The sequence below is a fragment of the Myotis myotis genome, unplaced genomic scaffold (genome assembly GCF_014108235.1).
Source record: "Myotis myotis isolate mMyoMyo1 unplaced genomic scaffold, mMyoMyo1.p scaffold_m19_p_4, whole genome shotgun sequence".
Taxonomy (NCBI): domain Eukaryota; kingdom Metazoa; phylum Chordata; class Mammalia; order Chiroptera; family Vespertilionidae; genus Myotis; species Myotis myotis.
Window position 1 is genome coordinate 57,663,751 of NW_023416346.1, and position 14,460 is coordinate 57,678,210.

General features: G+C 40.7%; 2 pseudogenes; both read left to right on the forward strand.

The window, feature by feature from the left end:
* The first annotated feature begins 10,845 nt into the window (after nt 1-10,845).
* On the forward strand, nt 10,846-11,451 carry LOC118653293 (annotated as a pseudogene).
* Nucleotides 11,452-11,489: 38 nt separating this feature from the next.
* On the forward strand, nt 11,490-12,231 carry LOC118653762 (annotated as a pseudogene).
* Nucleotides 12,232-14,460: the final 2,229 nt, after the last annotated feature.

Consider the following 14,460-nt stretch of genomic DNA (forward strand, 5'->3'; position numbering starts at 1 on the left):
AGTAATGATTATAATAAACCAGGACCAAATTGGGTTTATTCCAGGTATGCATGGTTGGTTTGTTAGAAAACCAAACAATGTAATTTAATATATTAAGAGATAATAACAGCCCTAACCAGTTTGGCTCAGTAGATAGTCGGCCTGCGGACTCAAGGGTCCCAGGTTCGATTCCGGACAAGGGCATGTACCTTGGTTGCAGGCACATCCCCAGTGGGGGGTGTGCAGGAGGCAGCTGATTGACGTTTCTAATTCTCTATCCCTCTCCCTCTATGTAAAAAATAAATAAAACATATTTTAAAAAAATAATAATTGATAAAAAAAATAAAAAATAAAAAAGACTTGCCCTAACCGGTTTTGCTCGGTGGTAGAGCGTTGGCCTGCAGACTCAAGGGTCCCAGGTTCGATTCCGGTCAAGGGCATGTGCCTTGGTTGTGGGCACATCCTCAGTAGGAGATGCGCAGGAGGCAGCTGATTGATGTTTCTCTCTCATCGATGTTTCTAACTCTCTATCCCTTTCCATTCCTCTCTGTAAAAAATCAATAAAATATATTTAAAATAAATAAATAAATAAGACTCCTTAATTGTGACAAATCATTTTTAAAAAAGATAATAAGAAAAACATGATTGTCATGATAGACAAAGAAAAATAATTTGGTAAAATTCAACATCCATTGAAAAAATTTTAAACTTTTAGTAAATTAGGAATGGAAGGAAACATCTTTAATATAATAAACTAGAGGCCTGGTGCATGAAATTCATGCACTTGGGGAGGGGGGGTCCCTTAGCCAGACCTGCTCGCTCTTGCATTCTGGGAGCCTTCAGGTGATGTCTGACTGATGGCTTAGGCCCACTCCACGCAGGAAGTTGGCCTAAGCCAGCAATCAGACATCCTTAGTGCTGCTACAGAGGCAGGAGCGCCACTGGTCTTGCCAGCCATGAGCCCAGCTCAGGGCTTCTGGCTGAGCGGCATTCCACCTGTGAGAGTGCACTGACCATCAGGGGGCAGCTCCTGTTTTGAGCGTCTGCCCCCTGGTGGTCAGTGCACATCATAGCAACCAGTCATTCCACTGTTTGGTCTATTTGCATATTAGACTTTTATTGTATAGGATGGTAAACCAAAAACCTGTAGCTGGAGTCATATTTAATGTTGAATTATTGAAAGTGGTTCCCTTGAGTTCAGGAATAAGACAAAGATGCCCCCCTCACCACTTCTTTTACTCTAAGTCCTAGCCCAGCCGTGGGCAAACTACGGCCCGCGGGCCGGATCCGGCCCATTTGAAATGAATAAAACTAAAAAAAAAAAAAAGATCGTACCCTTTTATGTAATGATGTTTACTTTGAATTTATATTAGTTCACACAAACACTCCATCCATGCTTTTGTTCCGGCCCTCTGGTCCAGTTTAAGAACTCATTGTGGCCCTCGAGTCAAAAAGTTTGCCTACCCCTGTCCTAGCCAGTGCAGTAAGGCAAGAAAAAAATGAAATGAACATGGATTGGAAAAGGATAAATAAAACTTATTATAGTATTTGCAGATGATATATTTGTGTATTTAGAAAATCCCAAAGAAGCTATAGATAAAAATTTACAATTAAGAGAAATTAGCAAAATCAGTATACAAAAATCAGTGTCAAAAGCTCAATTATACTTTATATACCATCAGTGAGCATTTAAATAAAATTTAGGTAAATATTACATTTACAATAATATAAAATCAAATACAAGTTTCCCCCATTATCCAAAAGTAGATAATTCCTACTTCACCTTTCCTAAGCCCAAATGGAATAAAGGGAAGCTATTACCATTATTTTTAAATATATATCTATATTTTTATTGATTTCAGAGAAGGTAGAGGGAGAGAGAGATAGAAACATCAATGATAAGAGAGAATTATTGATCACCTGCCTCCAACACCCCCTCTACTGGGGATCGAGCCCAAAACCCGAGCAGGTGCCCTGACCAAGAATCAAACTGTGACCTCCTGGTTCATAGGTTGATGTTCAATCACTGAGCCACACTGGTTAGGCACCATTCATTTCTTTGGGGAAAAAATTGAGCATTTCAAGACACAAAAAAATAATCTACCAAATCATAACAAATATACTTAATTATTTATAATAATAAAAGGGTAATATGCTAATTAGACCGGATGTCTTCCAGACGTCATTCTAGACGTCCCTCATGACGAAGCTGGTGCCAGAGGGAAGCCAGACCAGGTCCCGGGTGCCTGCGGGTGGTCCGGAGGAGGGAAGCCCAGGTCCCAGGTGCTGGAGGGAATCCAGTGCCAGCAGCCAGAGGAAGGAAGGCCTACTCTTGCACGAATTTCCGTGCATTGCGTCTCTAGCATCTGTATAATAAAAGCCCAGTGACCGTTACTGCAGAATGACCAGAATGACCGATCGCTGACATGCACTGACCACCAGGGGGAAGATGCTCAATGCAGGAGCTGCCCCCTGGTGGTCAGTGCACTCCCACAGCAGGAGGGCCACTCTGCCAGAAGCCAGGCTCATGGCTGGCAAACGCAGTGCTTAGGAGCGGTGAGCCAAGTGATAAAGAGTGAGCAGGCGGGTGGTAAGGAGCAAGCAGGCGGGAGGTTAGGAGCAAGCAGGTAGGCAGTTAGGAGTCAGGGGTCCTGGATTACAAGAGGGCTGTCCTCGGACATCCACCAGGGTGTCCCGGATTGCAAGAGGGTGCAGGCTGGGCTGAGGGACCCCCCCCCTACAAATTTCATGCATCAGACCTCTAGTTTTCATATATAATTAAATGTTTCACACTGTGTAACACCCTAACAAGTTTTCTTAGCCTTTTCTAATACCTTAGGACACATCTTGCTAATGGACATACAAAATAAACCAAGATAAAGCACAGATGCTCACAGACACAGTTCAAAGTTATGAGGGGCTGAGGCTGAGATGCTGAGTGTAATTCCCTGTAAGGGGCTTGGGGGTGCCACTCTTGCTGCTCTGGGTGCACACACACTGCCTTTGTAAGGGTTGCCTGCAAAACAAATGCTGAACTCTATTTTCACTTTTCTTCATTTTTCATAAAACCAAAAATCCTCTTTGCATTTTGGGATTTCTTTCAGTAAGCAAAAACAGGTACTAATGTAGGTGTTCCATAAAAAACAAAATGGTATAACATAAACTCTCAAAAAGTGCGGGATACATGTAACTTGAACTAAATTTAATAAAATGTGTAAAACCTGTGGACAAAAAGGTGCCACAGGTTAACCAGACTAGCTCAGGGAAGGCCTGCAAGGCAGCCTTGCAAACTCAGAGACTTAAAGTAACTACAAAGGATGGTCTGAAATTAAAACTCCTTAATTAAAAAATAGTTTATGATGAGTAGTCTCATCCTAGGCTGATATTTTCCCTGAGAAAGGTCAATTTTTACTTTAACTGAGCCTATTGTCCTTTTGCATCTACAATAATATTGTTGGAATGTCAAAGTAATTTTCCTTTTTCTGGATCTCTCAAAGCACAGGCACCATTCTGCAGAGACCACAAATCCCCTCATTATTACCAAGTTGTTGACTGTTAGCTATCCTGCACCCACATAAATAAAAGAAGTATGTGTTATCATTTTACTTTTTATTCAATTTAAGAGGTTTCCCCACTTTGCTTTCTCCCACCTCCCTAATCCATCACCAATGGATTTTGTGGTAACCACTTATGTCTCCTCTTTTGGTTGTAATCTATAAAACAAGGTGCGAGACTGCCGTTCTCCAGAGCATCATCTCAATTGTTGACAATCAAACTATTACTTTAGATGTTAGACAAGTTTTAAATTCACCTGCTCTTAACTTTTATTACAGATCTCTTGTACTTTGTTGAGACCTTCTGTAATAAATACTCTCTATATATTTTTTGAGACTGAACATAGTCAAAGCTTCAATTAATTTTATTTTTTGTGTTTTTTTCTTTATTGATTAAGGTATTACATATGTGTCCTTATCCCCCCATTGCCTCCCACCCCCCACACATGCCCTCACCCCTCTGGTGTCTGCGTCCATTGGTTAGGCTTATATGCATGCATACAAGTCCTTTGGTTGATCTTTCCCTCTTATCCCCACCCTCCCCTGCCTTCCCTCTGAGGTTTGATGGTCTGATCAATACTTCTCTGTCTCTGGATCTGTTTTTGTTCATCAGTTCATGTTGTTCATTATATTCCACAAATGAGTGAGATCATATGATATTTCTCTTTCTCTGACTGGCTTCTTCCACTTAGCATAATGCTCTCCAGTTCCATCCATGCTGTTGCAAATGGTAGGAGTTCCTTCCTTTTTACAGCAGCGTAGTATTCCATTGTGTAGATGTACCACAGTTTTTTAATCCACTGATCTGCTGATGGGCACTTAGGCTGTTTCCAAATCTTAGTTATGGTAAATTGTGCTGCTTTGAACATAGGGGTGTATATATCCTTTCTGATTGGTGTTTCTCATTTCTTGGGATAACTCCCATTTGACTGAGTGGTCCCACTACTCTCTATTTGTTTTAAAGTAAGAATGTGTTTAAAATGTGTTCATAAATGTCACTCTAAGAAATGCTGGTTGTTTATTTTTAGCTAAAGCTGGTTATTTGTGAGTGGGTAGAAAGGTTTGTGAAAGTTGTAGAAAAGTTTGTCCAGTGAGTTAGAACCTGATCACCCCTGATGTCTGAAGGGACCCCTCTCTCCTAGTAAGCTAAAGCAAACCATACAGGCTCTCTCCTGTTGCTTACATCCTTAGATTGAAGTCTAGACTTTCTTTATTTCCGCCGCTCATTCACAGTCCTTGACCTTATCATTGAAAACTTCAACAAGTCTTCCTGCTTAGCATTTAAGAACTTCTCTTCCCTTTTCTAGCCTTCTTAAAAGTTATACACTGCACAGGGCCCTAAGTCCGCATGATGCTGTAATATAGGGAAATAACAAAGCAGACCAAATGGCCAAGACAGTGGCTCAGAGGAAGCCTCCATCTCCCCAACTCTTAGCTATACCTTGTATAACACCCAAATACACCCCAGAGGAACTTCAGTCTCTATTAGCTCTTGCAGCTACTCAGGAAGATCCATGGTTAAAATTTCAGGGAAAATATATTCTTCCCCAGGGACAGGACCGCGATATCTTATGGGCTATTTACAACTCCCTACATATAGGATACATTTACAATTCCTAAAACGCCTCATCACATGTCCTAGCCTAGCCTCCCTACTGAAAGATATCACCAAAACCTGTTCTACTTGTTACTCAGTATCTCCCCAAGGACAAGTTATATTAGACCTCCTCCTTTCCCCACTCATCAGTCTAGGGGCCAAATCCCTGGCCAAGACTGGCAGATTGACTTCACTCACGTGTCCCCCATTAAAAATATAAAATACCTCTTAAACTTAGTAAATACCTTCTCAGGCTGGGTAGAAGCATTACCCACTAGAATTCTCTCATTCAGCATATCATTCCCAGATTTGGCCTACCCACCTCATTACAATCAGATAATGGACCTGCTTTAATATCTCAAATAACTCAACAGGTCTCCTCAACTCTAAATATCCTGTGGAACTTACACACCCCCTATTGGCCCCAATCTTCAGGCAAGGTAGAAAAGGCAAATTCCTTAAGTCTCATCTAACAAAATTAATTCTTGAAACTAAAGAACCTTAAACTACACTTCTACCCCTAGCCCTTCAAACGCCCTTCTAGGTAATTATCCCACAGCACAGGCAAACAAAGCCTCCCTTCTTTTCAGTTTATATTTATCTACTTATATAAAAACCCTGGGTGGTGTTCATCATGACCACCAGAACTGCGACCAAGCAGAAGGAAGTCAGTCCTGCAGGGGTTGTCTTGGCAACGGCTGCGCCCTCCCCCGAGCTGTTTCCGGAGCTGTTTCCTGTAAGGGCAGGGTTTGAGGCAGGAACCCACCCTGGGAGCCTGGAGGCATCTCTTTATAAAGTGTGCCATGCCAGCACAGCCAAGGGTGAACCTGAGTGGGGTTGGCTGAAAGGCTTAGAAAAGACAGACAAGAGAATGAAAACTGGGTCTCAGTGGGATGTTGCTTCTCTGAGAGACAGCGACCATGCCCACAGCCATGCCTTTATTTTATAGCAGAAGCTACGAGGCAAAGTAAGGGCATGACCAAGATGTTTACAACATTCTCCTGGGTTTCAATCCTACTCAACTACATGCACCTGAACTCTACCAAGCCTACATCACTCAGGCACGTGGGGCCACGTGTTCGGACCATAGGTTCAAGCTTACAACTACAGCTGTTGGCTATAATTGTTCTGGGAGGACCCTGCCCTCCAAGCTGGGACTTGCACATGGCAATGAGAGGACTGTGCCCTCTCATCAGTCCAAGGCTTGAACCTGTTCAAAACACTGTAGCGGCTCCCCACAATAAAGTTTTAATTCTGTTTCTTTGTTACTAATGTTGTGGCTCCACCCCATAACAAAGATACAATTTCTGGTGGATGAGGCCCAGGAATCAGAATTTTTAAAAGATTCCCAGGTGATTCTAATGTGCAGCCAAGGTTGAGAACCACTGCTATAGATAATATTAAAAATATATCTAAACATGTAATTCTTTGTCCAAAAAATGAGCATGTTCAAAAATTAAATGAAGAAAATTTGGATATATACTCGATGGAGATTTTCACACATATTTGAGTGATGATTCCATTGATTCCACAAATGATGCTGAAAAGGAAAATTTTCCCATCGAATTTCTTAATAGTATTACTCCTTCGGGAATGCCGTGTCATAAATTAAAATTGAAAGTGGGTGCAATCATCATGCTATTGAGAAATCTCAATAGTAAATGGGGTCTTTGTAATGGTACCAGATTTATTATCAAAAGATTATGACCTAACATTATCAAAGCTGAAGTAATAACAGGATCTGGAGAGGGAGAGGCTGTTCTGATTCCAAGAATTAATTTGTCCCCATCTGACACTGGCCTCCCATTTAAATTGGTTTGATGACGGTTTCCCATGATGCCAGCATTGTGATGACTATTAATAAATCACAAGGGCCCTGACCGGTTTGGCTCAGTGGATAGAGCGTCAGCCTGCGGACTGAAGGGTCCCAGGTTCGATTCCAGTCAAGGGCATGTACCTTGGTTGCGGGCACATCCCCAATGGGGGGTGTGCAGGTGGCAGCTGATCGATGTTTCTCTCTCATCAATGTTATTAACTTTCTATTCCTCTCCCTTCCTCTCTGTAAAAAATCAATAAAATATTTAAAATATATATATATAAAAAAAAAACAATTTCTTAAAAAAATAAATAAATAAATAAATAAATAAATAAATAAATAAATAAATCACAAGGAGCCAAAACCGATTTGGCTCAGTGGATAGAGCATCGGCCTGCAAACTGAAAGGTCCCAGGTTCGATTCTGGTCAAGGGCATGTACCTGGGTTGTGGGCACATCCCCAGTAGGGGGTGTGCAGGAGGCAGCTGATCGATGTTTCTCTCTCATCAATGTTTCTGACTCTCTATCTCTCTCCCTTCCTCTCTGTAAAAAATCAATAAAATATATTTAAAAAATAAAAATAAATAAATAAATAAATAAATCACAAGGACAAACTCTAGACAAAGTAGGCATATTCCTACCTGAACCCGTTTTTGCACATGGTCAGTTATATGTTGCTTTCTCTCGAGTTTGAAGAGCAAAGTTCTAAGTACTTCACCACAAGGGAAATTAATTAGTCAAGCACTCTGAAAGTGTTTTCACTCTTAATGTGGTATACAGGGAGATATTAGAATAAGTTTAATCACTTTATCAGTCATTGTTTGCATCACTGTTGTTTTTATATCATGTTTTTGTTTTCATATCATGTTTTTGTCGTTTTCATATCATGCCTCTGTTGTTGTTATATCCTTTTGTTACTGTTTACTTATTAATAAATGTATATATTATTTTCATATACATTTTACTAATTTCGTTTCATCTCTCACACTTCTATTATAGAGAAAGGGTAAATAGCAATATTAAAATATCTCTGCTAATTAATTCCCTATTTAAAAATATATATTTTATTGATTTTTTACAGAGAGGAAGGGAGAGGGATAGAGAATTAGAAACATTGATGAGAGAGAAACATCGATCAGCTGTCTCCTGCACACTCCCTACTGGGAATGTGCCTGCAAGCAAGGTACATGCCCTTGACTGGAATTGAACCTGGGACCCTTGAGTCCACAGGCTGATGCTCTATCCACTGAGCAAAACCGGTTAGTGCAATTAATTCCCTTTTAATGTGCACAAATTTTGTGCACCGGGCTACTAGTTTTTAATAAGAGAACTCCAACCTCTATCCCCATCACAGTGTCTATCACTCTCCACACCCCACTAATTGTCTAAGCCCCTTTATGCTTTTCACAGTTACAGGGCAATATAACTACAGGCCATCTCCCATCATCAACTTGCAACACCAGTTAACCTACAACTACTGAACTGCCATTGGTCCCAAAGCGTTGACTACCGGGTCTCCCCCGAAGCCATTGGTTGTTTCCTACAACCAATCTGTTTTACTTCTTATCCAACCATTCAGGCCTGAGGCTTCAACTGCTCCTTTTTTTCCCTTTTGCTTTTCCCTTGGATAACAGCCCACTGCACTAGTGTTCCTGCCTACTTTCACTGCAGTAGAATCTCAACTACTCATCTGTCACCCCTTATAGGTAGTACCATGGTGACTACCCTTTCAGCTTGGAACATGGAACTGGGAAAAGGAACCTCATACCCATTAGTCCACCTCTTCTCTCTACATATTTCAGCTTGTTTTCATGACCAGGGATTTTTCTTCCTCTGTGGGGAAAACACATATATCTGTCTCCGACCAACTAGACAGGAACCTGTACTCTCTTCTATCTTTCACCCAATGTAAATGTAGCCTCCCTTAATCAGTCTTTACCTGTCCCCGTAACTATCATATGTGACACAAAAGGGCATTCCAGATAATCCCTCTTCTCATAACCCTGGGCATCACAGCAGGGGTTAGAACAAGCACATAGTGGGGGCTTAACCACTGCTCTATCATATTTTGAAATCCTGTCTCAGGATCTACAAGAAACCCTAAATGACATTGCCAAAAGTTTAGTTCAAATTCAGGATCAGATAGACTCGCTAGCAGCTGTCACCCTTCATAATTGGAAGGACTAGCTAGACCTCCTAAAGGTGAAGAAAGGGGATCTATGCCTCTTTCTGTTCTGAAAGAAGAAGGTTGTTTTTATGTCAATCAATCTGGCCTTGTCAGAGATGCTGCCCAAAAATTAACAGAAAGGGCTGCAAAGATTAGAGAACGTCAATCAAATTCATAGGACTACTGGCTAAAGAATGTAAATTGGTATACCTGGCTACTTCCCTTCATAGAACCATTAACATTCCTGTTCCTCATTCTCATTTTTGGCCCATGTACCGGTATTTGGCGCTATTTTTTAATCTTTCCTTCAGGACCATTTTTGAGCCTTCACCAACCAGTCTCTCAGGGAAATCATGCTGCTGCAACCTCTCGCTCCAACCATGAGTTATCTATACAGTGTTCCAGCCAACGACAAAGTCCACCCCCTATGATCTCAACATCCCCCCTCAGCAGGAAGTAACTACGGAAGATAGGATCTTCGTCCCTATTCCATAAAACAAAAAGGCTGGAATGTTAGGTCTGATCAAATAATTAAATCTATATCCCCTCCCCTGGGAACTGACCTTTAGACCACTTCACAGCAGACATTCCCTTTTGCTTAGACCACATTCCACTTGCTAAGAAGACCATTATCCTTCTCCTCAGGACCTTCCTAGGATCTGGACTTGCCCAGAGAATTCTCCACCCACCAAAAGCCTGCCTAGAGTCCTTTATAATCTCTGACTCCTCATCCCTGGGTGCTGGCGCCATTTTTGGGATCAACCCATCTGGTATCCAGATGACCTAATAAATTTATAAACCCTTACCACTTTGGCCTCGTGCATTCCTCCAGCGCCCCTAACACAAATAAACTCACAAAAAATTGTTCATAGGTTTGAATGTTTCTTACATTAACAAACCTTAAGCAAAAATTTTAAAACTTTATTGACAATACTACGTGTTTTTGTGGAGGTGGAACAACAGGAACACTGATGGCAGAAGTGGCAGGTGGTAAAACTTTGGTAGACAGTTTGGTAGTATCTAATAAGGTTGCAAAAACACATGCTCTATGAACCAGCAATTCCACTCCTATATATGTACTCTATGTGAGCATATGTGCATCAGGAGACAAAAAAAAGTTTATTTTTTAAAATATATTTTTATTGATTTCAGAGAGAAAGGGAGAGGAAGAGAGAGACAGAAACTTCAACGAGAGAGAATCATTGATTGGCTGCCTCCTGCATGCCCCACACTGGGGACTGAGCCCTGCCCAGGAATTGAACCCTGACCTCCTGGTTCATAGGTCAATGCTCAACTATTGAGCAACGCAGGCTGGACAATAAAAGATGTTTATAATAACATTTCTCCTAATTGTCCCAAACTGGAAATGACCCAAATGTGCATCAGCAGTAGGATGGATAAATAATTTCTTGTAAATTCATAGAATGGAATGCTGTTACTCAACACTGAAAATGATGAACTAATGCTACATACAAAGTTGAACCTCAGAAATATTATTGTAAGGGAAATGAGCCAGATACAGAAGGATACATACACGGTATTTCTATTTATATAAAATTAAAAAACAGGAAGTACCTCTCCACCTCTGCCCAGGACGGGCGGGTAGTGGGCGAGAACTGGAGCCCCCCCCCGCCCCCGGGGCCTCTGTGCAACGCAGCCAGCTGAGGAAGTGGTGGTTGGCTGCGAGGGCCCAGGAGGACCTGGGGTACAGAGTGCGTGCGCTGGGCTTCAGGTGCAATCAGGATTGGAAAAGATGCCAGCCCCAGCTGCCACATATGAGAGAATAGTTTACAAAAATCCCTCTGAGCACCACTACATGAAAGTCTGCCTAGAATTTCAAGAACATGGGGTTGGACTGAATGCTGCACAGTTCTAACAGCTAGTTATTTCAGCCCTGAAGGACCTGTTTGGGGAGTGCTGTTGTCAGATTGTGGAGCTCTTTGAACCTGTTAGGAGCCTATAAACTTGCAGTGGTTCTCAACCTTCCTAATGCCGCAACCCTTTAATACAGTTCCTCATGTTGTGGTGACCCCCAACCATAAAATTATTTTCGTTGCTACTTCATAACTGTAATTTTGCTACTGTTATGAATCGTAATGTAAATATCTGATATGCTATATGTGTTTTCTGATGGTCGTGACCCACAGGTTGAGAACCTTTATAGTATAAAAGCAAGAAATGTGTCTTCAGAGTGATTCAGGTTTCTCCATTTCTCCTTGCATTATCTGGTAATAGTAGGGAACTAGTATTGGATTGAATAGTCTTCAATTTCAGAGACATTCCTCTGCTCTCAAAACTATCTTTTGGTGCCAGCATAATGCTTGATGACTGAAACAGGCTCAGTACTCCTGTTGATGGAATTTGAGGGTGCCGAAGATGTTCTCCATTATTTCCAGCCATTGTCTTTGGTGGTGTAGCCTTCAGAGGAGAATCTGCCTGAAACAACCAGTTGTAAGCAGGCAGCACTTTCAGCATATGCGCATCCAAGTTGGAGACCGGGCTGAATTCAGCAGAGCCTTCACACAAAGGGTTGCCTTCTCAGAACTAACAGGGGATGTCAATCCTTTGCATTTAAATGAAGATTTTTCAAAACACACCAAGTTTGGAAAGACAATTGTGCATGGAGTTTTGATCAAGGGACTTATTTCAGCTCTCCTGGGACTAAAATGCCAGGCCCAGGCTATGTATTTATTTCCCAGGAAATTCACTTTCCAGCCCCTTTATATGTTGGAGAAGTTGTAGCTTCTGCAGAAGTGAAAAGGCTGAAGCAATTCATTGCTGTTATTGCTGTGTCATGCTTTGTAAAAGAAAGTGAAAAGACTGTTATGGAAGGCTGCGTTAAAGTTATGGTCCCAGAAGCTCCCAACCCCTGAAATATGTGTTTAAAGATGCAAGTTCAGGCATCAGTGTTACGGTTATTGAAGAGCCTCTGAGGAAAACAGATTGCTGCTCTTCAACAAGGAGTGGCCAGCAGACCCAGCAGCCCACAGTGGGGGAGGGCAGCAGGTAGCGAGGTGTCCATATGTCCACTTTCTAATTTGGCCTTATGCTTCATACAAACGAGTCTATCATCTAAGTTTGTAAATTTGAAAAAAAATAGGGGGAAAGTTATCATTTAGCTCAAGGTTCTAATTTAAGGATTTCAAACCAAGTTAAATTTGCATTTTGATAACACAAACTTACCTATAGCTGTATAGAATAAATTTCTCAGTGAATTTTTAGCTAGGCAGCATTTAATTTTTGACGGCAATTAGAATAGAAGTTGGGTCATTTTTGAACACCTTTCTTTTACCAATAAATATTCTTAGATACTGTTATTCAGTAGTTTCTGGGTCAGAGTGTTTTGTAATTTGTTACTGTTTATACCAAGATGGCATCTTGCTTAACCTTCAAGTGGTACATGCCTCTCAGATGGTTTCTTGTTATAAGAGAAAGATTTAAACTCAGTTATGTAAACTCTTGGTCTAATCTATAAAATGGGGCTAATAACACCTACCACAGGATTGTTGTAGATACAAATAGCAAAGCACAAGGCCTAGCCTGTAAACAGTAGCTACTACTATTGTTTCTTCTCCCCTGTGAATGAGATTAGAGGTTTTCCTGAGTTTAAAGCTAACTGGCCCGCAGGTGACATCCAGTCTTTCAGGATGTCAACCAATCTCTTGGTATTTTAAATCTGGAATAGCTCTTGAGTGAAAAATTTCTATTTTAGCAATCTAGATTATTTTCTCCCTTCCTTGATAATGTGGGTTCCCTCCTGTATGTAAATACTATATACATATTATAAAAATTTTATAAGAAATAAAAAGTATAAGGAACACCGTGGAGGCCAAGTTCTTCAGAGTTGGGGGGCATTAAAGAGAAAATGTGCCTACTGTGTTAGTATTCAATGGTCATCCTCAACACGGCTAACCCTTTTAAGACAATCTGTAACAGAACATGCATGTGGCCCACCTGAATGGCTCTGACCATAGCTAGATGCTTTGATCAGGAAAGTAAGATCAAGTGTAATTGGTTGGTTCAACCCACATTTCCTGGAAAAAGGTTTTTTCTCCTAGTAGATCAGTGAATAGATTTTTATTTTAGTTTTTTTACATTAAGGGAATCAGTTAATGGATTACTTGAAAGAATTAATTCTAGTCACTAGAGGGCAGTGATGTGTGTAAAGTATTTTTAAACTTGTTTAATATTGTACCATACTCTAGTTGGTGACTGAAGTAAAAATAATCAAAATCAATGTGAGAAACAAGGGTGCCATTCTCATGCATTTCAGAATGGGCAGCATTCACAGGCTCAGATCCACTGGAAGAAGGCTTGCTGATAGAAAAAACACTGCACATGTTGAAAATTTGATATATGTTGAAAAATGGGGAACTTGCATAAAATGTGGACTTGAAGCCATATTTAAATTCTATAGAACTCATTCTCTGACTTAGCAGCAATCTTGAAATGGAGTGTGATATCATCACTAATACTAATAGCTATCATTTCTTCAATACTTGATGTGCCTATTTTCTACATTAACTAATCCTTTGAACAACTTTGTGAAGTTAAACTTATGTTGTCCTATTTTATAGACAAGGAAACAGACTGATGCTGTGTGACTTGCCCAGGGTTGTACAGCGGTATGCAGGAGAGCTGGGATTCAGATGGCCCAGCCTGGCTCCAAACATTTCTTTGTTACGTCACCCTGTGTTTTATAATGTTACCATTACTAAAGCAATGCCAGTTTCTATAATAGTATCTTTTTATGGCCATTGAAAGTATCTGGAAATGTAAAAAAAAATTAAAAAACAAAAATAGTGTCTGGGGATTCATATTTGAGTGGTAAAGCTCTAAAGAAAGGTAAACAAGTAAAAGTCATAACTATCACCAGGGTTTTCCTTTAGAGGAGAGAGGTGATTGAGCAGGAGCCCACAGGGATCTCAGGAGTTCTGGCAATGTTCTATCTCTTGATCTTTATGGTGGTTTCCTTTATAATAACTTGTTATGCTGTATATTTACATTTTATGCATTATTTGTTTTCCCCTTAAATAAGAATGTTTTAGATCCTGGAGATAATATTAGGATCTACCTCAGGGTTATTGTAAGAAGGAAATGAAATCATGTAGAGCACTTGGAATATTTCTGGCACTTTGTAAGATCTTAAGAAATGATAACTGTTAGGACTGTAGGGCAATACAATCCTTAACGGCCATTTGTGTGTTTTCTGCTACAGGAAAACAAAAGACCAGGAAAAACTTGTCATTTTGATTTGCATCTCAGACCACATAAGGAATGGAAACTGTCCTGAAGGCACCTGATAATGTAACCAACCAGACAACCAAGGGGTCACTACTTGAGCCAA